Source organism: Helicoverpa armigera, chromosome 7, assembly GCF_030705265.1.
Source record: "Helicoverpa armigera isolate CAAS_96S chromosome 7, ASM3070526v1, whole genome shotgun sequence".
Taxonomy (NCBI): Eukaryota; Metazoa; Arthropoda; class Insecta; order Lepidoptera; family Noctuidae; genus Helicoverpa; species Helicoverpa armigera.
This window is the reverse complement of record NC_087126.1, coordinates 4241520-4252352: the sequence shown is the minus strand read 5'-3', so window position 1 is coordinate 4252352 and position 10833 is coordinate 4241520. Positions and strand designations below refer to the sequence as shown.

Below are 10833 nucleotides of genomic sequence, written 5' to 3'. Positions count from 1 at the left end.
GTGTACTGTAAGTTAAAATCTTCCTATAAAATATACATTTGAAACCTACTAGGTTTATCTTCGTGCTCAAGAAAAGTGTGGTCCTTAGCCAGGATCGATACTAAAGTCCTATTTTATCAACTAACCGTAAGTAATTACTTGACAGGGTAATAAATGGTCGATCACACTGGAACCCATAAAATATAGCTATTAACTGGGCCCAAGACCTCATTCAGTATTTTGGATTAGAGGTAAGCTTTTAATACTGTGAGTAGTCTGAATCGAATACGACCTATAAAAGTCAACCGTCGGTTTTATTGGCTAGACTCGAGAAACATTTTAAAGTTCCTTGTAAATGTTGTAGTAGCTACTCTTGTTTCCGGAGCGGGGAAACTATTGAAATTACTAAGTATTACTACTAAGGAATTTCGGGAGACAAATTAAAAGCGTGTTACCGATTCTGAGGTACTTTTAATTGTAAAAAAACTAATCTACTGTCTGACCCATCTCGGCGCGACATCTCCGGTGGGGCGACTTATCTACCTAAGTTCTTAAAATTATAGTCAGCACATTATACATGTGTGCGTACAGACTTAATCTAGGGCCGAAGGCTGGGTGGTCACCATAGCTCCTCCGACCTTAAGAGGAAAATTATCGGGAGAATCGATTTTAGATTGGTTCCGATAATTTTTCTTGAAACACGTGTATTTCAGCAATTTGAGCCGAACAACATAAACGGAAAATACAAAAATACTTAAAATAACTAAACCTAAGGTCACGTACACCAAGGACGCACTGAAGCTACTGTCCCTTTATCAAAAACACTTTCGATCACTTCACTATGTTTTAACGAATACGCCATATATTTCACTTCGTCTAGATTTATGCCCTTCATATCAAGTGCACGTGTACTGGATAGCTGTGCGTTAGTGCGTAACTGAGGTAAGGCGATGATTGGTACTCTTTTCACCACATCGGACTCTATGAAGATACGATGATTAATGTGTATGCCATGAATCTCCACCTCACAGGGTTCTTCGATGGTCATCAGGTAAGTACCAAATACCAATTGTCTACTGGTCTCATCCTTGCATCGTTCTGTTAGTGTGGTCTTCTCTTCACTATACAGGATCCAGTTGTTGTTAGCGACTTGTTGGACTCTGACCTGTTCGATTTCTATTGGATGTTGTTTGCAAAGGGTAAGGTCGTTTTCGAAATTCATAAGCTGTTCGACACAGGTAAGTTCATAGAAGGGGATCCTGTTGTCTGCAGTGCAGAGGAAGCGAGCACCGGCAGAGAATGGTCTACACGGTATTGCGATTGGTGAGTATCTATTTTCTTTCGCCAATAGGTAAGGGTATTTGGGGAAAATAGCTAGGGTCTTATTTTCGGTGTCATGGAAAATTGGTAGGGAGTAAATCTTATAATAGTTATAAGTAACATTATCGGTAAGTGGTATCTCCATTATAAACGTTATTTGATTACTTTTAATAAATGATTTAACACATATAATCTCTTCTATTTTTAACAAGTTCGCTTCGGCGGGAGGATATATTAAGCTTTCATATTCGGATATTAATTTAAGATGATATAAAAGTTCTGAAGAATTAACAATTGATTGATGTAAAATAGAGACTCTGCTTAATGCAAGTGCAGTTTCGATTTCACTTAATCTAATAAATATAGTACGAAAGTTACTCATGAAAACATTGAACAACCCAGTTAAGTACGTCAGAAAAATCCAACTATTTTGCTGAGCAGTTAAATCTTTAATTAATGTTTCAATTTTAGTTAACCTGTTATGGAAGTTAATTGTATTCTGTTCAATAGTTTCAGTGGCATTAGTAAAACTGTCAAACATTTTAGAGACCAATGTTAACCTTTTAGATATAGTGATTTGACCTTGATTCAATTTAGAAATGAGATTATCATACTTCAACGCATCATCATGATCCAAATTACCGGTAACAATTTTATAATAGAGCCCAGTGGATTAATGAGTCCTCGTTTAGATCGTTTGGATGGTATAAGCTGTTGGTATTTTTCTACAGTTAAATCACGTATGGAATCTGTATGCATTTTAATAGTCATAATTTCTTGTGAGTATGATGCATTCCAATCAATTAAATTACAAAGCGCTTGATAGTTGGTAGAGATGTAGTTAAGGTCAGTATAAATTTGATCTAGGCTGATGATCTTTACAATAGTCCACTGATCAGTTTGGAAATATGCATGACCTTGTTTCACCGGTAAAACTCCTGGATTACCTTCAAGATTTTGCAGATGAAGGGCCAGCGACAGCATCGTGACTGTCATCAATAATATGCCGCACCTGTGGAGGACGTTTTATATTTTTAATAGGAATTTTGGTATCCCTTTCTCCTATTTTTATAGGTAAAATATTTTTATCTGCTTTGCCTGTTACTACAGCTTTTATATATCGGGGCTTATCCTTACTTTTACGCTTATTTATGTCTTTACCGAAAACAATTTCTCCTTTTTTAAACTTTATTTCACCTTCACCACCCTTACTCTCTCTATTCTTTTCTTTAATATTAACCATTTTGTCTGCTAAGTGTTCGTATAATGTTTTTATTCTTTTGCATGATCTTTTACTAATTTTTGGAAATAACGTTTTTCTAATTCTATGCTAAACGGACTGCTTGAGTCGGTATGTCCGAAGACAACTTCAAATGGTGCAAGTTCAGTGACTGAGTGAATAGTGTGATTGTATGCCAGAACAGAATAAGTCATAACCGAAGCCGCATCAGTACATTGTTTTTCGTATTTGGCCAGTCTGTAAATTTCTATTATAGTGGAGTGGAACCTCTCAATAAGACCCATTGAATTGGGGTTATTAGGGTTCCAATGTGGAAATCAATTTTATGTAAATTCAAAAATTCCTTAATTAGTTCATTATTAAATTCGGTTCCGGGGTCTGAGCTTATTCTTCTGGGTGTACCGTAATACGAAAAATATTTCATCAGTGCTCTAGTTACTTCGGGAGTTGATTTTCCTGAGTTTCGATTGCCTGACCTAATTTGCTAAATGCGTCAATTATAGTTAAATAAGTTTTACCTTCTATACTAAAAAGATCTATAAATAGCTCTTGAAAAGGCGCGTCTTGGGTTTGTGTTAGTTGTAATATAGGTTTGATGGGTTTCCTATTATATTTCATTCTACGGCACCCATCGCAACTGTTTATGACGGCTGTTACAGTTTCCTGCATTCTATTCCAATAATAATTTCTACGGAGCCTAACTAGCGTTTCTTTTATGCCTCTATGACAGGTCTTTCCTTCATGGTGTTTAAGTATAAGTGCCTTTTGCTCTCCTTCATCTTCTACAAAATAACTCTTTCTGTACATTCAAATAGGTTAATAGTTCCCTTTCTGAATAGTTCAATTATTATATTGCTAAATAGTTTCCGATGTTCATTCTCCTCAAAATAAATGAAATATTTTAATTTTGGCTGTATGTATTCCTTTAAAAAGTCCTTTACTAATTGCGGATTATCTTTTGGCAGGAAAACTTCTAATATCTTTTGTTTGTCACGTGACAGGTTCTTAACATGCATTTGATTTTTAAACCATGAAAATATTAAGATTTGATTCGGCTTGGTGTCGATCGCCTCATGTAAAATAGGTATACCGGTTGATTCTAATTCTACAGCGGAATGAACGGTTTCGTTCGACTTACTGGACACTGATCGTATTGGATACTCATTTGTATCGTAGTGAACTTCTCTAATATTGTCGGAAAAATCTATAGGACTACAGGTCATAGTTCGACTAGAATCAGATATCGTTACTGTTGATGAACCTTTACTATCTGCACATTCATTTAGATTTTTATCTTCCTTCTCATCAATATTAACTGCTAGAGACTGATTTTCGTCGTCTGTGAGTAAGGCATTGATTTTTATTCTGGACAGAGCGTCTGCATTTGTATTTTGTTTGCCGTTTTGTGAATTAAATCAAAGTCGTAATCTTGCAAACGTAACCGCCAACGTGTGAGTTTGCTACTAGGGTCTTTAAGAGATTGGAGCCAAGTTAAGGGACGGTGGTCAGTATATATATAGAATTTTCTACCGTACAGATAGGGCCTAAAATGCTTTACTGCCCACACTATAGCGAGCAGTTCACGTTCGATGGTACTATAACGTGATTCTGTATCACTGAGGGTACGACTAGCATACGCAATGGGCTTGTCACTGCCAATCTGTCCTTGTGACAGCACAGCGCCTAGAGCGACATTGGATGCGTCGGTCGTCAGTATAAATGTTTTGTCATAGTCAGGGTATTGTAACAGTGGGGCATGTGTCAGGAGTTCCTTGCATTTGTTAAATGCGTCTATGTATTTCTGGTCAATAACAATTTTGTTGCGCTTTTTAAGCAGGCTGTCAATGGTTGAGTAATTTTGCAAAATCTTTTATAAAACGTCTGTAGTAACCTACAAGTCCAAGAAAGCTCTTAATCTCTGTCGTTGTCTTTGGTAACGGGTAATTCAATACAGCGTTTATTTTGTCGTCATTAGGCTTTAGCCCGTCTTTAGTTATAGTGTGTCCAAGGTAGAGCACTTCTTTGCGTAAAATTCAGATTTGTCTAATTGAATTTTCATGTTAGTTGTTCTAAGTCGGTCAAATACAATTCTTAATTTATTTATCATTTCGTCAAGGCTATTTCCGTAAATTATTATGTCATCCAAGTATACCATGCAGTGGAGTCCTTGCAGACCACGCAAAATATTATCCATGGTCCGTTGGAAGGTAGCAGGAGCGGTTTTAAGTCCAAACGGCATTCTGAGAAACTCAAAATGGCCATTTTGCGTCGAAAAAGCTGTCTTCTGTCTATCCTTCTCTTCTACTTCTATTTGGTGGTAGCCGCTTGCTAGATCCAATGTGGTGAAGTACACACTCTTTCCTAGTTTGTCGAAAAGGTCATTAATATTAGGTAGGGGGTATTTGTCGTCTATGGTTATGTCATTCAGTCGTCTGTAGTCTATTACCATCCTGTATTTAATTTCACCAGACGCATCCTTCTTTTAGGGACAAGGTGAACTGGAGCACTCCAAGGGAATGAGATTCTTGTATAACATTTTCATGAAGTAATTTTTCTACCTGATTATTTATTTCGTTTTGGATGAAAGGTGCCTGTCTATAGGGTTTAATGTATATAGGATCTTCATTTTGGTACGTATGTGATGTTTAACCTGATTAGTAAACGTAAGGGGATTTGGTCACAGTAGAATATGTCCTTATATTCCTACAAAGTGCATAAATTTTCTCACGTTCTTCGCCATTGGTATGATCGAGTCTTAATTTATCTAAATTTTCTTCAAGTAATTTGTCAATTTCTAGAGGAGTATTGGTCGTAGTAAAATTAATGTTGTATTCTGTATTTTCATATGGCGTTACTGTGAAAGGTTGGCAAATAGTCAGTTGTTTTGGGCAATCTGAAGTGTTTTGAATTACTGTAAATGCGTATCCACTATCACAGTTTACTAAAGCACTAGGCATTCGTAGTCCATTTCGAAATTCTTGGTAGTCAAGAATAGCGTCACCTGAATATTGATCTACTGGCAATTTAAATCGTTGTTCTGAACGTGGCTGTACAGTAATTTTATAATTTAAATTATTATTGATTATTGGAATACAAGTGGAATTCGTTTTTAAGATTCGTTCTTTTAGATCAATAATTGCACCTAATTGCTGTAAAGGTCGTTACCTATAAGCCCGTCATACCGTGGATCTACTTCGTATACATAGAACTTATGCCAATCGTCACTAACAAAGGTAGGTAGAAGAGGAATTTCTATTACTTCATTATGTCTACTAGTAGCATGAGTACTAACCACCTGAAAATTTTCATTACGTATATAGTCGTAAAAATACTCATATGCTTTTGTAGGACCAATGAACGATCTCATACTACCAGTATCTATCATCATTTTTGCGTCTATCTCTTCTACATAAATATACGGTAGCTCTAAATTAGAGTCAAAATTTAATTCTAAGATTTCTTGTCCGTCGAGGCACTCTCCTGAAAATCCAGTGCCTGAATTTCATTTTCTGATTGTAATTCATAGTCAACATGAGTCTCGTCATGATAATTAATTTCATTTGAGTCACCATAATAGTCATCGTCATAGTTAGAGTAATAGTTATTGTAATAAGGCTCATAGTCGTCAGCAGACAATTCATTTAAATTGAAACCTTGTGGTACATTCGATTTAGGTTGGGCTGTTCGCATAGACACATCAGTAGTTTGCGTTTGAGGTTTTAGTATTTGTGGGGTATTAGAATTATTGGGGGATTTGTAACCAAACTGCTGAGGTTGCAACGGTTTATAGCCAAACTGTGGCGGTGGCCTGTATCCTAATTGTTGGGGTGGCCTGTACCCAAATGGTTGAGGTGGCCTATACCCGAATTGTTGAGGTGGCCTGTACCCGAATTGTTGGGGTGGCCTGTACCCAAATTGTTGAGATTGGGGTAAGTACCCAGGCTTGGGGCGTGATGTTAATGCATTTGGTAATTGACCTTGGGGCTGATTGAATTTATTCTGTGGAATACCGAAATTAAATTTAGGTGTGGTAATATTATTTGGCAATAAAGGTTTGTATCCCGCTGGCGTCATTACCAATTTTGATCCGAAACTGCTAGATTGACCGTAAATGCGATTCCTAGTATTATACTGCTCTAAGAAATTAACTTCCTCAAGTACTATACTCAAGGCCGCTTCTAAACTAGAGGGTGCCTTAAGCCTTACAATACGAACCATATTCTCTGGGAGATTGTATAAGAACACATTCAAGGCCGTATTGTTATAAATAATTGTCTTTGCACTCTTCAAATCAGTATCCTCAATCATGTTGACCTTGGACATCAATAATGATCGAACACTTTGGATTCTATTACAAAATTCTAAATAACTTTCACCGGATTTAATTTTTAAGGATTCTAATTCGATATTAATGCACGCTTCGCTACGCGGGTCTCCAAAATGTTGAATAAGTAGATCTTTAAAAGCAGACCATGTCACAATATCTTCACGTTCTGATAAGAGCGCTGCGGCGTCATCTCTCAATCGACTAGTTAAAACATTATAAACGTAAAGATTTTGTTCGTGGCTACCCTTATATCGGTCAAGGACATACTGACACTTTCGCAAATAAAGATTTAACTGTCTTTTATCACCATTATACAAAGGTATTAATTGAATAATTTCTTTGGGTATTTGTTCAATAGTCACTGAAGTCATCATGTTCACAGAGTAGAGAACGGAACAGATAAAACAATTCGTGAGAGTACAATTGACTATGCTATGAAACACACAAGATAACACAATTCAAACATAACACACGTAAATCAGAAAATAATTAGACGCAAAATGTATGTAATAGTTTAGGTAATAAAATTAAAAATATTAATGTATAAAATATATATTTTTTTTTTTATATTAGGTGTAGAATTACATACACTTTACTTATTACTTTTAATAAAACACATTTATAAAAATATCAATGCAAAGAATACACTTGAGATAACAATTAATTGGCGTCTCTGAAAGTTTAACTACTCTATGTCGGTTCTATTTATAGAACACAATGAGATAAGCCAATAATCTAAATGAACACGTTATAATGAGAGAGGTTTAATCTCAAAATAATGTAGGTATTAAGTATTGGGGATAGAGGAACATGGATTGGCGAAAAATCACTCACCAGCCAGCTGCTACTCTCATCCTTGGTATTCCTTTGTTTGCCCACACGCACCAAGAGTAATTTATTTGGTTCGTCGGATTTCACTCGTCCTTAAATTCCCACAGCTATCGTGCAGCTCGTCCTCGAGACACGCGACGAATTTAAAACCGCGAAGAATTTAGGAATATAACAGCGAAATCCTACCGGCTGCGCCACTCTTGTTTCCGGAGCGGGGAAACTATTGAAATTACTAAGTATTACTACTAAGGAATTTCGGGAGACAAATTAAAAGCGTGTTACCGATTCTGAGGTACTTTTAATTGTAAAAAAACTAATCTACTGTCTGACCCATCTCGGCGCGACATCTCCGGTGGGGCGACTTATCTACCTAAGTTCTTAAAATTATAGTCAGCACATTATACATGTGTGCGTACAGACTTAATCTAGGGCCGAAGGCTGGGTGGTCACCATAGCTAGCTTCTAAATAAAGTTGATTTACGCCTCAATTAATAAACTATAACGTGATTGTTGCATTTGAATAGCAACACATATAATTCTGACGTTTACTACTCATTTGTATGAGCTTTATAAAATTATAACTCCAATATAAAAATGTATGTAGGTACTAGTAAACAATGTGTTTACTAATAGCGTCAATTGTAAATTCAAATTAAAAATATGCTTTCCTACCAACTGAAAAAAAAACGCTTCCAAAATAATGGCCTGTTTGTATCTAATCTAAATAAAACAAGCTACTACATTTATGAAATATGCAGATCCTCAGCTAAATAAGAATAACGAAGATGTTCATGAAAGCGAAAATAAAAAGCACAAAGATAAAGAGAGTATACTTAAAAATTTACATTTTAAAGGACTCCAAAACAGGGGTTGTAAATTGCATCTTAAAAATACACAGGTTTTACAAGATTAGCTCGGTATAGCCCTTGGGGTTGCTTTGATATCAGTAACAGACGAGATCAAACAGATGAATTAAAAAGACTTGCGCAGTTTAAGAGCACATCCTCTTTGGTAAGTATCTTAATTGCGCGGTTAGAAACATGGGTGCTTAAGTTATTTAGTTTTTTGGTGTATTGAGTGTGTCGTTTATAAGTTAAACTTGATTTTATGGGTGATGATTGAAAACGACTAATTATTTAGGGTTGTAAGTTCAAAAGGTAAATGGTGTAGTATGTGTTTTATTGTTTATTTTTCTTACAGTAGTATGTGTGATATAACGAAATCTATCTACAGACAGTTAACATAAATAAATTATATAATGTAGAGTAATTAAAATGTTCCAATTACAATATCTTTTTACATTCTAGAAATTACGTAACACAAATTATAATTACTCTTTACCAAAGTACTCTCAAAATTTATTTTAGCATCAATACAGACTCCCTTTATCCCTCCATCATTACGTGTCCAGATATCATATTTCAGGAGGGTTCGCTCCTCTTTATTGCGTAGGTACGCATCCATCATTCAATTTAACATGACTTCACGAAAAGGTCAAATGTTCTGTTGTGATTTTGTCCTGGGAAAGTAAAGGTTTATGAAAGGTAAGCCCTTTGTGAGTACGTAGTTAGCGTGAACGAGTGTCGGATTTTTGCAGATTTAGCTCGGTAAGTGAGACGTGGGTTTCATTATTTGGTTGTTATAACATAGGTCATATAAATCCGTAATGATCAAGTTATTCTAAATTCGTCGCTTTTTATAATTTTAAAACTTGAAATCAAAATTTATATTTGGACTTACAATGGAGTATGGGTTTTAAAGGATAACACTTAATTATACTTAATAAACTCGATTTGATTACTCCGCTTAAAAGTGCTTAATTTTATCCTCAAAATTGTATCGTCATTATAAAATAAATATCATCTTAAGAAAAAAATCTTTTCAATTTATTGTTTCGAAAATAAAATGTTTGCCCTAAGTAAATAGACCGCCGTAGTAAATTTATCACGAAGAATGCTGTGTCATCGCAACTAAGAGCTTTGTTTAAATCATTGGAGCCCGTCACGCCTCCTACAATGACTTTATAGAAAGGGTTCCAGTTAAACAATTTGAAATAAGTGTTGTCTGTTAAGCATTAGGAATTTTAATTGAATAATTCGAATGAAGCTCGATTAATCTGTAACTGCTGCTTTTTATAGTCAACGTATTAAACTTTTAGTAATTTAGTTTCGAAATTTCAAGTAAGACACTTTTACCTAAATGACAGATGAGTTTATCAAAATTATTTAATAAAAAGAACAAATAAAATTTTCGAGCAGCTGCGTTGGACGGCGAACATTTTTTTCTGATTTGTTAATAACGCTTTTTTAGTAACCGACCGTAAAATAGATGTGGATGATCATTAATTATTACAGGGCCGCAGTTTGTTTTAGCTCGGTCACGGCCTACAAATGTATGTATGAGCAAAACCATTAAGGGATTGTCGCTTCGGGTCATTTTGTTTGTAACATATTAAAAAAAATCTTCGTTGCGCATAAATTTAGAGAGGGGTTAGATTTAACCCACCTTTACACGGAAAATTTACGTTCACGCAAACACATTGAGTTCATTCCCGGTTAATTGCCGAGTTAGCAGAGCAAATAAAGCGCAAAATTCTCGTACATCGGTACTACATTTAGGTTTAGAAGGGATAATGTGTGTAAAATTCAGAGGACATTATCGTCCATACTGTCTTAAATAGCATATTTTTCAAGCTACCTGAACATAAAGGTATTCCGAACAAAAAAAAGATTCAAAAGTAATATTGTTTTATTTTTCATCCTCTTTCTTCGCTGATATTTAAGTAGAAGAAGTATTACATTTAGATTTTGTTTACCAACAAGATGCTGTCTTTACTTATACAACATACTTGTTTGTTAAATAATACCTCGTAAGCAATTAAGCAACCTGTCCAAACATACTTGTTCACACATCTGTAGTAGTGTCGAGTATCGGCGCTTGAAACAGGTGAATGTTAGTTTTTGTCACTCTGCATATCATATGGTCGATGAATAAAAATCCAAGCATTGTCACCTGCTCACCACATTGCGTGGGACCCACAAGCAAGGACTTTACTTTTAACCCAATTAGGTTTATGTGAGAAGTTGAATTAACTTGCTAATAGACCAACTTCGGCACTTCCCACGGTAATGATTGA

The 10833-nt window shown here is 35.4% G+C and overlaps 1 long non-coding RNA gene across 1 annotated transcript; it reads right to left on the bottom strand.

Moving 5' to 3' along the window:
• Positions 1-430: 430 nt before the first annotated feature.
• On the bottom strand, positions 431-8161 carry LOC135117094 (uncharacterized). The gene is made up of 2 exons (XR_010276644.1): positions 7701-8161; positions 431-2311 (listed from the first exon to the last, which is right to left on the bottom strand). It is a non-coding gene; the product is annotated as an uncharacterized LOC135117094 (long non-coding RNA).
• Positions 8162-10833: the final 2672 nt, after the last annotated feature.